Below are 23,026 nucleotides of genomic sequence, written 5' to 3' on the forward strand. Positions count from 1 at the left end.
ATTTTGCATACAGACAGCCCCTCTACAAGTATCTTAAGTACAGAGACATCGGACTCACTCATTGAAAAACCGCCGTCAGTTTCCGCAGAACAAGATCCTCAAAATAACAGCATTGAGGTAGCTGCTGATGCTGACGTTGACTTGCCAATAGATAGAACTGATTTAATAGATCTATCAGATAGCGTTTTTATTGATGTGAACCAACAGCCAGCTGTCCCGGAGGAAGACTCACAATCCTTGCAGCCCTCAACACGGGCTGTTAGAGCCTGCAGAAGACTCCCAGCAAAGAGGGGGGGAAACAATTAGGAAGGAAAAAACCCGCCACACCACCCACTAGGCTGGGGGGGAGACATGTAGAGCCCGACATTGACATAGAGTCCAAACGCACTGTCGATGATGATCTTTTTAATAGGATTCAAGAAATGATAGACATCAAGATCAGGACAATAATTAAGCCCCTCATCGGGAAATTAGATAAATTAACATCTGAGGTCAAAAAACTGAGTGGGGTACACATCAAATTAGTAGATGAGGTAGAGAATTTATCCTCTCTCGTCACAAATCTAACACCCACAGTTGTGGAGGCTACCCCAACCGAAAGTAATTTACAACCCATGCAGCAAGGTCCGCTGCTTCTGCCAGCGTTGCCTTCTGTACCTATTCCTGGTCAGGATATTGTTGTAGACAATGGAGATGGCCGAAACAGCACCACTGGTTCTACAGTGGTTTTACAACAAGAGGATGTTTCAGCCCAATTTGTAGTGGAAGCTTCGCCAGTAGTGCTGGTGCTGGCGAATGTCCCGGTTCTATCACAAGGGAAAAAAGAGTCCAATCAAGATCTAAAAGATAAAGCATTACATTGGCTCTCTAACAATATGTATATGGCCCAACAAGGGCTTGATAAACTGGCAAGGGATATCGTAATGACTAGGAGGGTCGCCTGGATTGGCAGTAAGCCCAAAAAGTTCCAGGGGGACTGTGTTATTCTAAACTTGCCAATGCCGAGGTCCTCCCAGAAATTTTTAATAATGTTTTCCCACCCCAACGTCGTAGTGGCTCTATAGTTCCTCTTACTCTAAAGTTCTTTTATGATGAGACTCAGTTTGCTACTATACCTATAATTCCCAGTTACAAAAGACACGTTAATCCTAGTAGCTGGGGTGGGGGTACCACATCTCAACATTTTAATGACTGGTTTAAGCCCACAGTATATCGGGAGCCAGGAAGATTTAACTACCAGAAAGAGTTAACTAACAGGCAAGCCCTTGCACATGAACCAAGGTTTAATGGCTGGGGTTCTGGCCTCACGGGCCATGAACATAGCGCGCGGGGATTTGGGCCCTCACATTGGTTGAGAAACGATCATTTTCTTACACGCCCAATTACCCCACAACCTATGTGGAACCCAGCTTTATATGGACAGGCTCAGGTGGCTACTCCTTTTGAGTGGGGCTTTGCCACAGGAAACAGGTTTGGCCCTCTATCTGACCTGAATACTTGCGATTGACTCGTACCAGGATTTGACACGGATAGGGAGGTGTTGAACAACTCAATAGTAAAATGTGGAGATTTGATTACTTCTGAGTACTCGAATAATTCTGTCCCCAACGTGGCATCAGAGTCTCAAGTGTTAATGAATTCTGCACAGCAACTGCTTTCATCTCGTACTGTGGCTGTGGTAAACTTGAGTACGGGGGGAGAGGGCATACAGAGCCCGTGTCTAGTTGACATCAGCCAAGGCACATCATTGCAACTAGTAGTTGAGGGTGATTTAGAAGTGGCAAATGAACTAAGGTTACCCACTGATTCTTGCAGGATTATTAGTTGGAATGTAGCAGGCTTGGCTGCAAAACGCCAGGATAACTCCTGGCCGCGCTTTGTCACTAAGCACCATATAATCGCCTTGCAAGAAACATGGGACACATCCAGCAATCTTTGGTGGGATGGGTTCACCTGTTTTACCAAACCAGCAGTGGCTAGCAGGGCGGGCAGAGCCAAAGGTGGATTGGTGATTCTGTTTGCATTAGATTTAGTGGGCAGCTATAGGCAGATTAGCACTGACTCTGACAATATCCTAATGATTGAAAGGGTGATTAACAAAACATGTAGGATTTTATATGTAAATTTCTACAATTCAGGGAATTCTGAATATAGCGGTCGCAATATTTCCAGTTTGGATAATATTTTAAACACAGCAGTACAGAATACCGAGTTAGCTTTTGAGTTTATTTTATTAGGCGATTTTAACATTCATTTATGTAACCTATCATGTAAGGGAAGAAGTACAAATGAGTTTGATGATGCAGCCTTACAGGGCCCTCATTTCGAACATTCTACAGAGGGCCAGGAGCTTGAAGATCTGTTGGCTAATTATGACTTGTATGAACCGGATAGTGGCCTGAGATTGCCAACCTTTACCGGCGCCCAAAATGGCACAGTGATCGATTACATCTTTGTCTCACCAGGGATCTTAAATCGGACCATGGCTTATCGCACAGTTGCTACACACTATAGTGACCATAACCCAGTTTTACTCGAAGTGGCCTGGGGTGCCCAGACGGGGGCGCCTCCAAAGAAACTAAAACCGGCACATCCCCTGAGGACCACTGATCAAGACCGACGAGTGAAGTGGGCTAAAGTAATTCCGGAAAATTTTTATGGAAAATGTTTTCCTAAAATCAAAGACAATGTGGAGATCTGTAAAAATCCGGGTACGCAAGGTATTCACATAGTAGCGGCTTATGAGGCAATCTGTAACCAGGTATCCAAGGATCTTTTAGCAAAACCATTCCAGGGTGTACAAGGACATAAGCGATGGTTTGATTCTGCATGCTCAAAAGCCCATAGAGAACTGTTGGCAGCTTTAAAAAACACTCCAAGGGATAAAGATGTAGTCTTGAGCTTAAGGAAAAACTATAAGTCAGCCGTTAAGAAACGCAAAGACACCATTAAAAGCGAAACATGGGATAATCTTCTCTCGGCAGCAGTGCTGAAGGACAGTAGGAGATTTTGGGAGATTATCAAACAGCCCATATTCTCTGATGACAGCAATGCACCTATGGACTGCGTGATCACAGATGAAAAATGGTTGTGTTTCTTTAAAAATGTCTATGGGGGTGATGAAGTCGGTTGTAAAGATGTTCCATTAACAAATGTGGACCTACATCTCATCATCTTTAATCCCCAAGAAGTGGAGAAAGCTATCTTGGCTACCACCAAACATAAGGCACCTGGCCCCGATGGAGTTCCTGCTGACTTTTTTATGTACTCTCCTAAACTGTGGGCTGAGGTTATGTCAAATGTGTTTAATGCAGTTAATTGTAACCCAGCTCCCGCCTCGTGGGTCAGATCCACCATCGTCCCCATTTTTAAAAATAAAGGTCAGCGGGACGACCCCGCGTTCTATAGGCCCATATCCCTCTTGGACTCAACGATAAAAATTCTGGGCAGAGTCCTCTTATCTAGACTGAGGGAGAATGTTGAGGGTTGTGGCGGGTTGTCTGACCTACAATATGGTTTTAGGGAGAGAAAAGGGACCATCGAACAATGTATTAATCTGCATTTACTCATCTCTAAGTATACGGTGGCCAAGGAGGGTTCTGTGTTTTTGGCATTTATGGACCTATCCTCGGCCTTTGACCTTGTTAATAGGGCAAAACTTTGGACAATTCTTTTGGAGATGGGTATTGATGAAGCTTTGGTAACGTTCATGGCCACCATGCATCAGGAGCTTTTCGCAGCTGTCCGAGTGTCAAACAACGGCAGATGTACCCCTTTTTTTAAATCTTTAAAAGGGGTTCGGCAAGGCTGCATCTTAGCGCCCACGCTTTTTACCATCTATATCAACGGCCTGGGGGAATATCTGCGAGACCAGGACGCGGACGTGCCACGTGCAGGAGATGTCCACATTCCGGCACTCCTGTACGCGGATGACGCCGTGTTGATTGCTCGCACTGGTGTAGGTCTGCAGCGCCTCTTGGACGCTTTTGGCTCCTTCATGGATAACCTAGACCTTAGGGTTAATGTCTCTAAATCACACACTATGGCTATGGGCCGTGAACGTTTAAAAAAAAAACATAAATCATTCTTCTGCAGAGGGGCCCTGGTTGCCAAGGTAACCACATTTCCCTACTTGGGTGTTTTGTTTGACCAGAATGGAACGTGGGGGCCACAGATTAGAGCAAAGAGGCTGGCGGTTATAAGATCTTCCTCAGCGCTTTTGGGCTTTGTTGGTAAGCTGGGAGCCAGGCCCATGGAATATACAAACAACTGGGAGGTTTTTTGGGTGTTCCAGAATTACAAGGCGCACAGCCAGAGTATCCGTAAAGTTTAAGGTAGAAACAAAGGTTATTCAATGGTTGGTACAGGCAATAGGGCGAACGGTAAATCCTCACAACCGCTCAAAGATGGACCAAGCTTGGTACATACAAGAACAAAAGAAAACCACAATGCCCCTGCACTCGTACAGAAATGTTATTGAGGTGTATGGTAACAACAATGTCACTTTGCTAAGTATGAAGAACAGATAGAACAACATCCAATTCATTCAAGTAGCTCAACAGTTGGTGACCATGTTAAGACAAAATAGAGAAAGAAGTTTAGGATGTGATCCGTTGCTGGTGTGAAAAAGTTCCGTTTATTGTTCCTATTAGTAGGCCAACACGTGTTTCATCGCAGGGAAACAGACTGCGAATCTTCAGGGCCTAATTAGTGAGGTGCAAAGGCCACCTCGGCCAGATATATTCAAGGGATCCTGTATTAGGGAGTTTCACTGTTTATGTGAAGTCACACTCCGAGAGACCTGATGAGTCTCAATAGTTTTGCAAAATGTTTAAACCGGGAGGAGAGGATTAACAGGTAACTTCAATTAAGTGACGCTGTCAACAAACGAGATCGGGCGGGTACACCTTTACATTGCAGTTCTCCCTCTTGATTTTCCCGGCGCCGTTTTCCGAGGACGGTCCATTTTGCAAAACTATTGAGACTCATCAGGTCTCTCGGAGTGTGACTTCACATAAACAGTGAAACTCCCTAATACAGGATCCCTTGAATATATCTGGCCGAGGTGGCCTTTGCACCTCACTAATTAGGCCCTGAAGATTCGCAGTCTGTTTCCCTGCGATGAAACACGTGTTGGCCTACTAATAGGAACAATAAACGGAACTTTTTCACACCAGCAACGGATCACATCCTAAACTTCTTTCTCTATTTTGTCTTAACATGGTCACCAACTGTTGAGCTACTTGAATGAATTGGATGTTGTTCTATCTGTTCTTCATACTTAGCAAAGTGACATTGTTGTTACCATACACCTCAATAACATTTCTGTACGAGTGCAGGGGCATTGTGGTTTTCTTTTAGCCAGGCCCATGGAAGCCCTCTTAAAAATCCATAAGTGCAAAACTGTTGCTATTGCTTTATATGGATCCCCTTTGTGGGGGTACGTAAATCTTGACCCCATCCAAAGGGCAGAAAATAGATTTATTAGATCGCTTCTTTCTATCCCCCAGTCAACTCCGACTTTTTCCATACATAAAGAGGTGGGTTTACCCTACCTGTCAGACTCATTGAGTTTAGCACCTCTAACTCTGTGGCTGAAAATGTGAACCACATAATATTGAAGGATGTCTTATTACTTGATAAACATAGTAGCATCCCATGGTTGGCCTATTTAATTAATTCATTTACTGATCTGGGACGCCCAGAACTCTTTCTAAGCCCAGATAAAATTAGAGCTCTGGACATAGACCTTATAAAACAGTCATTCAGGGTTATGAAGGAAATGCGTCGTGAGGAAGCTGAAATGCAGAAGCCAGCAGTTAGGGCTCACAATCTCTTGGTGAGCGAATCTTCCCCTGCATCTTATCTCACTTTTGTTACAGTCCCTTACCACAGGTTTTTACTAACTAAATTTAGGTTTAACCTGCTACATTTTTACTTAGGTTCTTTTACGTCTTGGCAGAAGCCAGACCTTGCCCCCCCATGCAGTTGTGACCATTTTTCTGTGCAGGACACAATGCATTTTATTATGTTTTGTAGCCTATACCATGAGCAGAGAAGAAAATATTTGCTCCCTATCCTGAAAGAAGCAGGCTTTACTCAGGTGCATCCGGCGTTGCTTTATTTACAACTCCTGACAAATCCCCGCATAACTTTTTGTATTGCCAACTTTTTAGTGGCCGTTGCGAGGGTAAAAAGGGGGGGTCAGATGTCGCCTTAAACTTTTTTTTAAAGCTGTTATGTTTTTTCTTTTCCTTGATATGGATTGTATAATGTATTTTCTATTTATTCTTGTATATAGTATTTATAATATAATATGTACTTATTTTGATGTTTTTAGGTCATTGAAGGGTCATTTATGTATATATCCCTTCTTAGGGTTTTATTGTTTTGTTTCTTTGTATGACTTGTAATAAGTCGAATAAAGATATTCTGACTGACTGACTGTGTACACATTGCCTCTAAGTTAAGACATGTAGTCTCAGTGTCATAGCTACCAGGAGCTTGAGCTCAAGTTAATTTAGTGACATTAACGATTCACCCTGACAAGGATTATGTCTATTATTACTTTAGCTGGGTACTTACCCTTCACAATTAATAACCCAATTATTTACATTACTGTGTCCAAAATAAATGTAGATAGTGTTTTTTTGTTTTTTTGCAGCGTAAACGGCTGAAAAAACCTTCATACTTTATTACTCTTGATAAACACACTTCCGTAGTGAGCTTGTGCTTTCCTGCTTAGGTTGACTACTGTATTAATATCTACCTGGACTTACTTACCTAAGTTTGCTCTATCTTAACTCCAGAGTCATAGTATGACCATGTCTGCTGAGCCTGCTGAGGCTACCGCAACCACACTGCCACCTAGTTAAAGAAAGGTTACAGTTAGGGCCACTGGAATTATGCGGCAGAGCTGACTAAATTATGCCACAGGAAAAGACAAATTATGCTGCATAATGCGGCACATTGCGTGATAGTAATACCAATTATTTTGACATTTTTACGCATGTTAAAACTATCTGGGCAAAGCCTTCACCTCATTAATAACAGTTTCACACCCAAGTACAGAAACATTTCTGTAAAGCCTTCCTCTGTGTGACAATAGGTGTTACCGTGTTTTCTTTTAGCTTTTGATCTGTTTGATCTAGTAAAAAATATTTGGCAACATTTTCAGATTATGCAGCAAATCTTCAATTATGGAGAAAAGGCCACAACTAAAGCAAGCATTTGCAATGCAATAGCTATTGCATTTACACTAGTTTAAGCTATTGGCATAAATAAAAGCATTGTCATTTACAATCCCAATAGCTCAAATCCGTGGAAATGTGAGACCGATTGCATTGCAAATGGTAGGCATCACGGACAACGGGAGTGAGGGAGGGAGGGTTAGGCGGGTGGGGAGGCTTAGGAAGAGAAGGGACGAACAACGGGAAGGAGGGCGGGGGGTAAAGAAGGCACGGACAACAGGAGGGATGGCGGGGTTGTAAAGACGACATCAAAGCACGTCGTGTCTGCAGTAAGAGAAACTGGATAAAGGAAATAGTGCTTAAAGACTAAATAACAGGCCCTGTGTAACAACCAAAGTAATAGGGCTAGTCGCCATGGGAGGTGACAAATGAAAAGGAGGCGGTACTAAGGAGGGACAAACAAGTCTATTCATGAATCAGCATTTAGGACGGACAATGACACAAGCTCTAATGGCAAATATGGGAGGAGAGTGGGCGGGGCTTCTACTCCACTACAACAAGTCTTGAAGCACAGTGCATGCGCGCTGGCTCTAGGCTCGATCTAAAAATTGCATACTCTCAATGGCCCTGGTTACAGTTTAAGGGCCTCAAAATTGCCCAACGTGCCTTATAGCAGATTGGCCCTGTACATGCTGATTGCTGAAAAACCTTCTGATGTATTGCTTATGGGGCATGATTTTTCATGTTCTAGCACCCAACTGTGGAAATCCTTTCCGTCAGAGCTGCTTGGTACAGCCTGTTTTTTTATCATTTCATGGAACATAAAAAATGCACTTTCATCTTATTATGGCCAATGTTTGCCACCTGCCATACCTAGCTAGATTCCTAGTGCCAGGATTCTTTTGGGTGATTATGTGCTGCCCAAATAAATAAATAAAGACCCAATTTAAAGGACAAAAGACTCTGATGCTCTGGCCAGGATGCAAACCAGAGACTAGCCAAGACTCACTAACCACCTTCGTCATTTTACTATGGGCCAGATGTACGACTGGAAATTGCATGTGCAAAGGGGTTTGCGACCTGTTTGTGCATGCAAAAATCCTGTGGGCCATGTACTAACACTATTTTGCAAGTCGCAAATAATGTGTGACTTGCAAAATAGTGTTTTGTAACTCGTTATCAGGAAGGGGGCATTCCCTTCCTAATAGCGACCCCACAAGCCATGTAACAATGTTTGCGACCGCAATTAAGGTTATAAAATGGCAACTTACTTGCTTAGTGTTGAGTCATGTAAAGGCAAGAATTTTATTTTAAACACTTTTAAATAATGTTTTTATATAAAGCAATTATCACTTTAAATTGCTCAGGCAGTCATCCCTAATGGAAATCCTTAACGTTTTCATTAAATTGCACCTCCCAAACAACTGGATTGAAATATGCTGCTTACCTAGGCTTTAATTACCAAAGGCCACCTATGCATTTGAACTGACCACTAATTTACCATGGCATTTTCATTTATTTCTCAAATAAATATTTTGCAAATGTTCCTTGCTTTCCGATTCCTGATTGACGTGACATGCTGTCGGACTTTTGACTCACGTAAGGATAGCAGATTTAATATGATTTTTCCTGTTCAGGTGGAGCAAGAATAGTCAGGGAAATAGTTTTGAGGGAATGGAAACTGTTATTTTGCTTTAATTCATGGTTACTGATTTGCTTTGAAGATGTCAGTCTAATAAACTATTTCTCTTAAAATGCTGCATTAATTGCTAATAAATAAAGATTCTTAATAAAATGCTCTTTCGTGAATAAAAAGTTATAATAAAATTAGATTTTTGAAACGACAAGCTGGTCTTGTTTATTCATGGTCTAGTTACCATCATTTGATCCATTTGCCTAAGTGGCTTAATTAAAATGATAGATGTTTAAAACCATGGTAAGAAACAATAAATTGCAGTTGTATATAAATTTGTAAATAGTTTGTGAATGGTTCTGTTTAATTAGGTCACATGATTCAGTCGCCCAAAAATTGTCTCGTTGGTTTATGGGCCTTTGTAAGTGATATATGATTATTGGTAAGTATTGTGGTGTTGGGTAGCGTTGGTGAGACAGTTTTTCCTTAGGGGCGCTGGATCAGCTCCATTCTACCAGAGAAGTCCAAATCCTCAGCCCTGTTTTACGCCGTTTCTTGCCTTTCCGTTTAAAAATGGCAACCTCCAGATTAGAGATAGCTAATAGCCTGGCTAGCCACTGTTGGAAGGACGGAGCTATAGGATCCAACCATGCTGAAGCTATACATAATCTTAAGACCGTCATAGCAATAAAGATAAGTTCATGTCCTATACTAGGGCTGCTAGGACCGATGGCCCGTAATAAGATTACTTCGATGGATAGAGCTATATCCCTATGCAATACTGGAGACAAAAATGTCTCTATGTCTTGTTTTAAAGTTGATAGACCAGTACATGTGGAGAAGATATGTACAGAGTCAGCATTAAATACCATACATCTTAGGCAACATGTTCCCTTGCCACTGCCCCATTTGGCAATTTAGTCTGGCGTATAATCAAAGAAAAAGCAGGTCTTGTAAAAACTGTGCCTGAAGGTTGGTACATATGAGAATAGTTTGAGAGAGTGAATAGGCATAATTAAAATCCTCTGAAGATATTCCTATTTTTCCCTGCCACTTCTGTGAGGTTTTCTCCAAGTCATCTGGAAACATTGCGATGAGAGGGGAGTGAATTCCCCCAATAGTGTTTTTCTTGGTGTGAGTGATTGTCTCCACCCAATACCCTCCCCCCTAGCTTTCGTGTCAGAAAGACCCTAATTTGAAGTATTTAAAAAAGTTCCGCCAATCCAATTGGTAGTCATTTTTTAGAGTTTCAAAAGATTTAATTCCAGTAAGGGCGAAGAGGCATCCTAACTGTACTATTCCTGCCTTACGACATCTGTGTATACAATTGTCTCTAAAGATTTCCAGAAGAATTGGGTTATCCCTTAGGGTAGTGTAATGTGATATTCGCCCTAAGCCTAGCATTTTTCTCACAGCCTTCCATACCTTAAACCCACTCTAGAGTGTTTTGAATTTGACATTTTTATGATAGCTGTCGTACAAATGTCGCCATAAGTACCCTCTGCTTTTATTGCCGAGAATTAATTGGAAAATAGATGGTGTATCGCTCCTCCGACCAAATATTTTGTAGTAACTCACTGCTATATCATAACACAGATGCCCAGTAACAGGCTTTTAAATTAGGGAGCGCTAGACCTCCTCTATCCTTGGGGAGAGTAGGAAATGTATAAGCACGCCGGGGTTGCGAATAAGCCCAAATAAAGCTTGAGAACGTACGTTCTATTGACTTGAACCACTGACTTGTAAATTCTAGACAGATTGCTCTGAATAAATACAAAAGTTTAGGGAAGAAAACCATTTTAACTGCATTCACTCTTCCAATAACAGAAAGATGCAGATTGTCTAGGTGATGGAGTTCTTTCTGCATTGAGCCCATCATTGGTTTAAGGTTTCTGTTCACCATATTCTCAAAATTAGAAGAAATAGAAACTCCCAAATATGTAGCTTTTTCAGCCACACGGAGATCGTTCATCTTGCTGTTATTGTTCAAGACGATCTGTTTCTTTCCTTGATTGAGCGCATATCCGGAGACTAATCCAAAGTTGTTAGCTTCGCTTTCAATAACAGTCATGGCTCTATTAGGATCAGCGGTTACAATAGCTACATCATTGGCGTATGCCAGTGTTTTGGTTAGATATTCTTGTGACATAATAGGTACTATTTCTCTGTTTCCTTCTAGTCTACGGATAAAGGGGCCGATATATATTGCAAAGAGCAATGGTGAACAAGGGCAGCCCTGGCGTGTTCCTCGGGAAATTATTAATTCTTTGGTTAGGCTTCCATTCACCATTACCACTACCCAGGGGTTAATATATAATTTTTGCACTGCCTGAATAAAGCCTTCCTTTATCCCAACTAAGCATGGGCGTAAAATCCGTTCCGTTCGCGGAATTTGCGGATTTTCTGCAATTTAGCGGTCTGCGAATCTCGCGAAATTGCAGAAAAATCAGCGAAATCGCGTTCGGGATGGATTTAAAAAAAACTGAAGTACATGAAGCACTTACAGGGTTACAGCAGGTGCCCAAGTTGAAGCTAATTTCTTTGTAAGCAGTTACAAAATGGTTACAAAGAAATTAACTTCAACTTGGGCACCTGCTGTAACCCTGTAAGTGCTTCCTGAGGCGCCTTGTTGCCTACTTGCAACTATTCTCTGACCCTGCTCTGACCCTCGAAGCAGGGTCAGAGAATAGTTTCAAGTATGGCACAATACTCCAGGCTGTCACAAACATTAAACCACAACAGGAAGCACACACAGATAAGGAAGCAGGTGCCGGACTTGAAGCTCAAATGCAGTAACACATTAACCAGCCCCCGGTTGAGGCTGGGCAGGTGTGCTTTCTCCCCATAATCTACAGTGGTGAACCAGAGGGTGCTGTGATGAACCAGAAGGTGCAGTTGTGAACCAGAGGGTGATGTGATGAACCAGAGGGTGGCAGTGGTGAACCAGAGGGTGACAGTGATGAAACAGAGGGTGGCAGTGATGAACCAGAGGGTGGCAGTGATGAACCAGAGGGTGGCAGGGGTGAACCAGAGGGTGGCAGGGGTGAACCAGAGGGTGGCAGTGATGAACCAGAGGGTGGCAGTGATGAACCAGAGGGTGACAGTGGTGAACCAGAGGGTGACAGTGATGAACTAGAGGGTGGCAGTGATGAACCAGTGGGTGGCAGTGATGAACAAGAGGGTGGCAGTGGTGAACCAGAGGGTGGCAGTGATGAACCAGAGGGTGACAGTGATGATCCAGAGGGTGGCAGTGGTGAACCAGAGGGTGGCAGTGATGAACTAGAGGGTGGCAGTAATGAACCAGATGGTGGCAGTGGTGAACCAGGGGGTGCTGTGATGAACGAGAGGGTGGCAGTGATGAACCAGAGGGTGACAGTGATGAACCAGAAGGTGGCAGTGGGGAACCAGAGGGTGCTGTGGTGAACCAGAGGGTGGCAGTGATGAACCAGAGGGTGACGGTGATGAACCAGAGGGTGACAGTGTTGAACCAAAGGGTGGCAGTGGTGAACCAGAGGGTGGCAGTGATGAACCAGAGGGTGGAAGTGGTGAACCAGAGGGTGGCAGTGATGAACCAGAGGGTGGCAGTGATGAACCAGAGAGGGGTACTGCTAAACTGCCGGGGAGCCCTGTGGGTGTGAGCCCCTACACTGCTGAGCTGCCCAGGGGTTGTGAGCCCACGCGCTACTGAACTGCCCCGGGGCCCAGTGGGTGTGAGCCCCCGTGCTGCTGAACTGCCCCTCTCAGTGTGAAAATCAATCGTTCTCAATTGCCTGGGAGCCTTCTGCGTGTGAGCACACATAGTGCTAAGTGTCCCCCTGCCCTCAGTACATATACCCGTACCGCACAGCACCATTATGCTCTTGCACCAAGTCTGGTGCCTGGATGCTCCTGATCCATGTACCACCGTCTGGTGCAGTCAAAATGTAAAGTTATATCTTGCTACACAGCACCAATAAACACGTGTCCCCACTGGCACCGGTATGCGCATGTACCAGGCGTTGAGCACCCGCATGCCACTGCACCCTACTGCCCAGCGCCAGCATATGCCTGTACGGGGCAGTTTAGTATCAGATGGGACATTGTCCAGCAGCAGCAGCTGCATGCGCCTGAACCCACTGAGCAGGATCAGAATGGCTTTGTACCAACACGCGCAGCAGAGCTATCTTGGACATCTGAAGGATTCTGGGGTCCTGTGGCAAACGTATTTTTGCATCCATGAGTTTCCCGAACGCCATCCCCATGTAGCTCCTGTGACCAGGAGGCTGCTTTCTCCTCATCTGCTGCTCTGCTCGGTCTCTGACCCTTTATAAACAAGATGCATGTGAACTCGCATAGAAGCCCCGCCCGTTTGGCCCCATCCACCACACACTAGCGGTATGAAACGTCTTTCCGCCCGTCCCCACTATAATGTCCAGCTCACTCAAGGCACCTCGGCGCCTTTTGGCATGCTGGCAAAGTTACAGGCACGCGTGGTCACATATTTGTGCAAATGGCACAAAAATCTGCGAGTTCGCGGGAAAATTCGCGAACTCGCGGACTTTTTTGCAATTTCGCGGACCGCGAATTAGCAAATTTCGCCCATACTTAATCCCAACCTTAGACATAGAGGCCCACAGAAATTGCCAGAGACCCTATCGAAAGCCTTCTCAGCGACGAGAAGGAGCAATGCTATAGGGTCCCCTGTAACTTCCGTACTATAAAATAGAGTAATCACTCTCTGAATATGTTTGATAGCTGATCTCCCTGGCACAAAACCATGTTGGTACTTAGCAATTACTTTATGGATAATTAGGGCAACTCTATTTGCCAGAATCTTCGAATATATTTTTGAATCTGCGTTAATGAGTGTAATAGGGCCATATGATCCTAGCTGCTCTGGAGGTTTTTTTTTGGGGGGGGGGAATAACTATTTTTGCCCTGGACCGGGAGTTTGGAGGTTGGCCGCCTTTAAAAATGTGTGAAATTAAATCTAATAAAATGTTTTTGATTTGATCTATAAAGGCTAAATTAAACTCGTAAGGGATACTATCCAATCCGGTAGCTTTCCCCTTCAGCAAATTTTTGATAGTGGTTAAAATTTCCTCTAAATTAGGGGGCTCCTCTTCAGTAGTCTGATCTTCCTCCTCAAACATATCATAAACGTCACTGTCTAGGTATCGTTCAATCTTTGGTAGGTCCCCCCCTTCCTTCCTTCATGAACAAGTCTCGATAGAACCGCCAAAAGGCCTCTCTAATAAGTTCAGGGTCGGATAATTGGCCCTCTACAGGGTCATGTATTTCCCGTATCGTATTTGATGTGGTTTGCTGCCTTATCCGTACAGCTAGTTGATGGCCAATTTGTTCATACACTTTATATACCATTTCTTTATATGATGTTGCTTTTCTGACTTATTTATCAATAAAAATATTGGTGATTGCAGCCTTAGCGATTGCTACCTGACTTTGAGTTTTTGCAACTTATTCTACCCCCTAGTCCCCTCTTGTCACCCTTATCTGCTCTTCTTCAGCCAGCCTAAGCTTTTCCTGTAATCCCCGCATAGCTTCCCTCTCCAGTTTGTTAACCCTCAGTGAATGTTGCAGCGTCTCTCCTCGTATCCTTGCCTTAAGGGTATCCCATACTATATCGATTGAGACGCTACCGATATTATCAGCTACAAAATTGGGGCTTCACCCTCTCATGTTGGCACAATACTTGTCAGCTAACAGCAGGGTCTTTTCAAAAGTCCCGGATGTAGGTTCTGTATTTCTTGGTGCAATATCCAGGGTACAAATTAGAGTATTGTGATCTGATAGGATTCGAGGCAGCTTCTCTGTTTGACACTTAGCTTTGAGTAAATTTGACATTAATACATATTCTATTCTTACATGGGAGGAATGCGGATTAGAAAAGAAAGTATACCTTGGATCATTAGGTTTGGAGGCTTGCCAGCCATCCACTAGCCAGTGTGTATAACACATATGTTTCAAAGACCTAAATACTTTAGGTTTGCGGCCGATGTATCACCAAAGACTGCAGGATCATCACTATTGCTTGCTTATACCGCGCACAGTGTTAACTTCTACCCCTTTCCATTTTGGCATTCCGTAATTGCCCACCAGCTAAATTTATCAGTTATAGAGTCGTGAAAAACATACCCGCTGCCCTTGGCTAGAATTGCAATCCCCCCTTACCCGTGCCCCCTGTGACGTAGCACAAACCAACCTATACACTAATGTGTTTAAAATATGCCTTTGCGACCCCTCTATGTGTGTCTCTTGTAGGCATACGATATTCACGCCCCAAGCTCATAATCCTATTGCTACTATTTGCCTTTTTTTAGTATCATTTAACCCACAAATATTTGAGGATAGCACTTTTAGCACCCCCATATTTTTAAGATTAGTGAACTGGTTACTGCACCAAATTTAGCGAAAGCCCACACTTTACTCTGCCTTTTAGTATTACCTATTGAAATTTCTCTCAGTTGTTTTGACAACCTGTCTGACCCCCACATTCCCCCCTCCCTTCCCTCTCCCAACCCCCCACCCTCCATCATTCTTGGAGGTTACCTGCCCACCACTGGGCCAGGGGTTTGACATCCGTCATGCAGATCCCTGTGCGCCAGCTGAGTCTCCCCCTGTGAGATAATCTTCTAGAAGAATTGCAAATGAGGGGAAATACCCCCCATTCAAGGCTAATCAGATACCAAAGCCTATAAAAAATATCTAATGTGATAACAACTAAGTTCATTGCTTGTGCCCCGAGATTTCCTCTAAATACTTTTTAGCCTGTATTTCTGAGATTAAGCTACGAATAGCCCCTTGATTAACAATTTTAAGTCTGGCCGGATTTCGCAGGTACACCGTTGCACCAAGTTTCTGAAAGGGGTCAAAGAGCTGCAGAAGTCTCCACCTGCGCTCCACTGTGGCGTGCGTGAAGTCTGGTCGGGTAAAAAAAGTTATTCCGTCAAATGATCATTTATTTGTGGGTCTGGCCAGATCGTAGAGAACTTGCCAGAGTAAAAAGTTACCAAAGAATTGGAGAATGGCATGTGGGTGTTGTGATATTGTGCGCGTTTACTGGGATGTAGAGGATCCCAGTCTTTTAGCTCTGGAAATGCCTCTTTGAGAAGCGCAATCATGAATTTCTTTGTATCATCTTTTTCGATTCCATCTGGAATCCTCAGAAAGCAGAGATTATTGCGCCTCTGCCAGTTTTCCTGTTCCTCGGCCTTCCACATCAGATCTTTAACTATACCCTCATGCTCGTCATTCTGTGTTTTCAGCATAGTAACATCTTTTTCCAGTTGCTCGGTTCTTACTTCCACAAAGGCCGTTTGATCAACAATTTCGGCACAGGTCTTTGACACCTTCCTGACTGCCCCCTGCAAATTGTTTGCAGCCAAATGAGATCTACGACTATCAGCTTTGGCTTCTGCCTGGAAGCTCTTTATGGAGTGTAGAATATCAGTTAGCGCTTGCTCGTTACTCAATTCACAATGCTCGCCCACTTTGGCGCTTCCCGTGATTGTTTGGTTGCCACCAGAGGCTGTTGTAGGTTTGTAAAATACTGTAAGAGGGGTATCTTCATATTCCCATTTTAGATCTGTTGTATCTTCTTTATCGGAAAAATCACAGTCTTTTTTATGTCAGCCCCTATTTTTCTTCTTTTGCAATTTTTTGGGGACATGCTTATGCTTCAGAGGATCGGTGTTAGAGCTGCTGTACCACTTGCTTCCCTCCTCTCCACTTGGTAAAGAAATGCTGATGTCTGATAATTCTGATTCTTCAGTGAGGGTGAAGAACTTATCCTGGTTATCCATCGTTTTCAGCATATACTCTTGTTGATCATAGTTAGTGGTTTGAGCAGCAAGAGAAGTGTTTGAAGATTCTATCACGGAAATTGTGCTGCCACATGCAATACTGATGTTATTGCTGGAGCTGCCAGTGTGCTGCATCAAGCTCCCTTCCATCTGCACTGATGACGCTGCAAGCGCTGTAGGCGTCGTGCTGTCTTAAGGTTGTGACTCATTTAAGACTTCTGGTAAATCAATCTGTCTATCTTCACTCTGTCCACCTTCACTCTGTTGCGTCTTTCTGCAGCTGCTACAGCCCGCTAGAGTCTGCTGGTTTCTCCTATGTAGAAGGAGTGCACAGCAGCTCCCCGCTGTGTCTCTGTGGCTCCGCCGAGCCGGTGAATCCGATGAAGCCATAGGAAGCGCACGCAGGCCAGCGTGAATCCAGGAGGCCCGAGACGGACGGATGTCCTCGAGGCAGGGGAGATGCGCAAGCTTGAGTCTCAGAGCACAGGTAAGGGTTACACATGAGCCTCTGGAGGGTCTTTTCTGGGACATTCCTTGCAGTCGGAATATTTCTGTGAAGGTCTCAAAACCTTACAGCTTAAGTCCGAAAGTTTATTTTGCCTTTAATCCATGAATCGCATAGTTCACAGGGGGATGCTCAGTGGAGCCTCACAATGGCGGAGTCAGTCGGACGCCATCTTGCCTCAAGCTCAGTCATTCCCAATGGGGTTGCAAATTGCGATGAGTGCCTCATGAATATTCATGAGGCATGCAATTTGCGACCCCATTGGGAATCGCAAACAGTGTCTCTGACACTGTTGTACATGGCATTTAGTAACTCGCATTTGAGCGCAATTTGCGGGTTGCTAATTGCCCCGTTCATACATCTGGCCCTATGTAATTTAATTATATTTGTATAGTAACACAATCTTGTTCCATGTAGCATGTTAAGATGATTTGGCCAGTGTAATGGGATAGCATTACAATTAAATATGTGTGCATGTATTTATGCATGTATTTATGTATGTATGAATTAATCTATTTATGTATGTATATGATTTTTTCTGTGCAAGCCATTCCAGGAAACAGCTGGGGCTAGGCATAGAGAGACAGAGAATAAGATAGGGAAGTGTAGGGTGTAGAGGTGGGTAATGAAGGGCTAGCAGGGGGAGAGTTGGATAGAAGGGAAAAGCGAGAGCATAGGGGGAATGGAGAAGGCGACATATGAAAACGTTTATAGGACCAAAAGAGTGTAGCCAACTATAAGGTTAAGGTACAGAGCTGTAGTAGCTGCCCTGGCACAACACTTAGCATCAGCTCTGATAATGTCGAGCTGGGGCCTATTGTCTCGTTCTTCAGTTGCTGTGAGAGTGTCTGAAGACACATGGCCACATCTGACCACCGCTCAGTGTGGCACTGTAGTCAGCAGCTGATTCTCGTATCAGATTAATACTTTGAACTTCTTTGTACCTTTACAGAAACATATGGTATCACTGCCCCTGGTGCCCCGTTTTAAAGCTTGTGTATTAGCAGGGTAGGGACCTAACTGCAATTGATTTTTTTCAACCATGACTATTAGATTCTTAGACCCAGCCTCATAACGTTACCCTTGGGGCTTTAATCATATGTAGGAAGCCTCTGTATCCTAGAATCTGTGGGAACTAAAACCTTCACTGTGACCAATCATTATGGTCCCAGGACCCCAGAGGAACCACCATAGGTTTACGTCAATCAGTTTCTGAGAGACTGCACTGCACCAGTAGACATTGAAAACAAATACAACTACAAAAGTCATATTTAATAAACTATTTTTATTTTCATGAATTTGGCTTTCAACCAACCTTTATTATATCAAACAAAAAGGCTCAGGGGAAAGGAAAAATTTAAAAATTGGAAAGGTATCCAATATGAAATGTAGAGAAGTCCTTCACAACAGCCTCATGGTATCAAAAGATATACATTTATTTTATTTCAACAATTCAGAAAGTTTCACTTCAACATATAAATAATCTCAAGCAAGAAAAACGAAGCTGGTGTACAAAAAACAATACATATAAACCAGACAGGTGGCAACAACAATACACATCACAGAAGCAAAAGGAACACCCAAAACATGAAAACTGTGTCCTTAAAGTAAATCAAGCCACAGGGAAGCGTCGACGGCGTTTCGACCGATACATTATTTAACGGTCATCTTCAGGACTGGAAAATGTTCTTGTGCAAGAGATCTGTACAATAAAATGTATAATTTTAACAATAACTCTTAATAATAAGTTATACATAAATGTCAGGGTAGGCTTCTCATGAGGAAAGGGCGGCCGTGTGAAGGAAGGAAAGATGTTGTACCATAGGTCCACACCACTACGTGAGGGGGATCCTTATAACCGTGTATATTTAAAAACAAGTCAAGAGGGCAAAAGTACCTTTAACTTTGGATTCGAAAGGGTAATTCAGTTAAAAATCCAGATGCTCGAAAATCAATATTCGGACACTGAAAATTACCAAGAAAAACTGAATGTCACTTAAACTACATTAGTAGACCTGAAATTAGACATTGTCGCCCCAAAGGTCAGTATAGCACTTACCGCAAGAAATAACAATTAATTGTGCGATAAGTTCCAGCTACTTAATAGCATAATGTGGACGTCATCAGCACATTCGCATGGCCATCAAATGGTCTTCGGTGGTGAAATCAAAATTAGTTCACCAATTCATAACCTGAAAAATTATTAGGAAAAATAAATAAATAAATAGAGCCCAGAATTACGTGATAGATAGAACATTAAAAAATCGACTAGCCAGATGGTTCAAAAAGTGAGCTATGCCAGCTACAATCATGTAGGTCACATAGGCTTAATCAATAATTAAAATAGTTTGAAATGGGCTATTTATCTCAAGAAATAATGAGTGCCTGGCAAGCACCATGTTGGCAACGTCCAGCACATGTATAGAAATATATATGAGAGCCGTGTCAACAACGCTGCTGCACGATAGGTAGCCGGAATAGTATGGTTGCATAACCAGTGGCATAAACAAGAAAAGGCTCACTCAAGGTGAATACCAAATTAGCATTGTCCACGGCATACATAGAATATGTGTGCCTGGTCAGAAACGTGAAAAATGCTCACTCAAGGAAGATCGGTTTAATGTTAACGCGCCAAAATTAGAATGAGTGCGCCAAGTCAAAAACGTTAATAGAAGGGGTCTCGCTCAAGGTAGACAGATTAGTGTTTGTACACCAAGTTTGAGGTTAGTTATTCAAAGTAAATCTTACCGTCTTGTGGAGTTCAAGACCGCAAACTCATTGCCGCGTGCATCATGCCAAAAGTACGGCAAGCACCTTCCACCAAAATAAAAATAGTAATAATCGAAAAGGGACAATTGACCCGAAAAAAGCGGCGCCATCTTGGACTGGGCCAAAATCGGTACAGCGCGTCCAAACTTCAGTGTCCACACGACTGTGTATGCCCAAAAGCGAAAAGGGGAACACTTGTTAGCCAGACATTTATCATTTTGAAAAGATATAGATCTAAATGTAATTACAGAAAATAAGGGAGTGTTAATGAAAGGAGGGTGGGGGAAGGGGGGGGGGGGGGGGAGAAGGGGATGGGAGAAGAAGGGGGGGGGAGGAAGGGGGGGGGGAAGGGGGTAGGTGGATAGTTATATTGGGAAGTTAGTGAAATTAAAAACAGCCATTTTCATCACAAGAGGTCTAGGTACATTTGCTTACATATAAAATTCAAAAAAGATGTCATCAGCACAGATTATGTATAAAGAAGGGGGGGAAAAAACATCAGTATTCAAACACTTTACTTCTACAATCACATTAAAGATGTGTGTTACTCCTAGTCTTGAAACACAGTTATAGGAGCTAACATTACGTGCAAGGGATACAGTGTGAATTAAGGCGAGTAACAAAAAGATATTATATTCAAAAACATACTCAACGTCTTTGATCTACATCATTATAGGTTAATCACCACAGAATGACATTCCTCAATAGAATTCAATCCATTGTTCACACTATCACAACGGAGTATCCATCGACACTCACTCTTGTTTAGAATGTTTGAAATACTACCTCCTCTCACAGGGACATGAATGACCTCTATTATTTGCCAACGCATTTCGGATGGAGAATGGTTCTTTTCAGAGTAATGCGCTACTAGAGGTGCGTTTTCAGTAAGGCACCGTATCCTACTCTTATGCTGTGATAATCTCGTCTTTATTTTTTGGGTTGTTTGTCCAATGTAGATCAATCCACATGGGCACCAAATCGCATACACAACGTTAGTTGTGTTACAATTTGAAAAGTCACGCAGATCATAGGAAATGTTCCCATGTGTGAAGTGTTTGGTATTCATACTTGTATCACACATGAGGCATGATCCACATTTGTAGTGGCCCACGATTTTGTCCAAACCCCATAGAGATGTAAGAGTCACACCCTCCGTTCGGGGTAAGGCAGCCCGAACCAAATGGTCTCGAAGATTTTTTCCTCTTTTATAAGAGAACAGAGGCAGTTCATTTGTGATTCCCGTAGAGACCACAAGTGGCCAGTGTCTTTTAATTATGGTCGAAATCTGATTACTACGAGTGCCAAAAGTTGTAACACATGGTATCCATTTCATTTGTTTTTTAGGTTTAGGCGTGAGAAGAAATTCCCGATGGTTAAACCACGCTCTTTTCATTGACCGTTTGATCAACTTCCGGGGGTACCCGCGTGATTGAAGTTTTTTAGATAGAATTTCCGCCTCACGAAAGTAATCAGCTTTAAACCGGCAATTTCTGCGTATCCGCAAAAATTGCCCGAAGGGCAAACCATCCCGAAGTCCTCTCGGATGATTACTTGTATACTCCAAGAGTGTATTACGGGCAGTTGCTTTAGTGAACAATTTAGTGGAGAGCCCGCCATCGTGTGGGAAAATCGTCAAATCCAAAAAGTCAATTTGGGTTTTGCTGGAATTTGAGGTGAATTTTAGATCTAAAGAACAAGAATTTAGCCAGTTCAGGAATAAATTCAGCTCCACAGTGGTCCCAGTCCAAATAAAGAAAATGTCATCAATATAGCGCCGCCAATGGCAGACGCTATCAAAAAAAGGATTAATGTCTTCGTCAAAAATAAACCGTTGTTCAAAATCATCCACAAATAAGATTGCAAAATTGGGGGCATAAGAAGCACCCATTGATGTACCTTTAATCTGTAAATAATATTGTCCGTCAAACTCAAAATAGTTGTAAGTCAAAGAAATTCGTAATAACTCAACAATAAAGTCAGTAGGAACAGGTACTGGAGCAGTCCGAGTGTTCAAAGCCTTTTTAATCACCTCCATTCCCTCCATTTGGGGAATGTTGGTGTATAAGGACTCAAGGTCCAAACACACCAACATCTGAGTTTCAGGACAAAAATCCATAGTCTCCAATTGTGAAATAATGTCTCCACTGTCACGGACATAACTGCGTGTAGACATCGCTAGATCCTTGATAAATATATCTATGTATTTACATAGAGGTTCCAGGACCGACCCACAGCCAGAAACTATGGGTCGGCCTGGGGGATTGGTCTGATCTTTATGCACTTTTGGTAAAGTGTAAAGGACAGGTGTCCGGGGATTCTTAGAATTAAGGAAGACAAATTCCTTGTCACTTAAAAACCCTTCTATTTTGGCCATGGTAGTAGTATTCATGATCATGCCCTGAATCTCAGCAAGGGGGTTGGCACGTAACTTGAGGTAATGGCTAGTGTTGCTAAGTTGTCTATTCACCTCAGCTTTGTATTTGTCCATTGATTGTATAACAATCCCCCCGCCCTTATCCGCTGGTTTGATAATCACTTTGTGATTTTGTTTTAACTTGATCAGGGCTTGGCGTTCACCAAGGGAAATGTTATAAGGAATGAATTCAAAATCTTTATTGAGTGCAGTTACATCTTTTAGAACCATTGACTCAAAGGCCAATAATTCAACTGGCATTTGATTCGATGGAGGATTAAAAACAGATTGAGGATGCAGACCTGACTGGCTGTCCGCCGGGAAAGATTCTCTATTCAGAAAAAAGGCTTTAAGTCGCAATTTTCTAAAAAATTGTAAAAGTTCCAGCTGTATATCAAGAAGACATGTCTTTTCAGTAGGTACAAAACTGAGACCCTTTGTCAAAAGCGAAATCTCAGCCGAGGACAAAAGGTGCTCCGACAGATTGAAAATAGGGAGCAGTTCATTATTAGTGTGTTGACAATCATTCACTGTGGGGGGCCCCATTGATAGAATTTTCGGCGTGTCTGTCTCTCGCCTGCTTGGAAGTTCCAATGTTGTTGCTGAGCTGGAGGGTGGGCATTGGTTTGTTGAGGGCGCGTTTTCCCCCTGCCTCTCCCCCTTCCCCGGTGGTCTAAAAAAGCTGGTGGAGTGTATGGACTATTGGCAGGA

The sequence above is a fragment of the Lissotriton helveticus genome, chromosome 10 (genome assembly GCF_964261635.1).
Source record: "Lissotriton helveticus chromosome 10, aLisHel1.1, whole genome shotgun sequence".
Taxonomy (NCBI): Eukaryota; Metazoa; Chordata; class Amphibia; order Caudata; family Salamandridae; genus Lissotriton; species Lissotriton helveticus.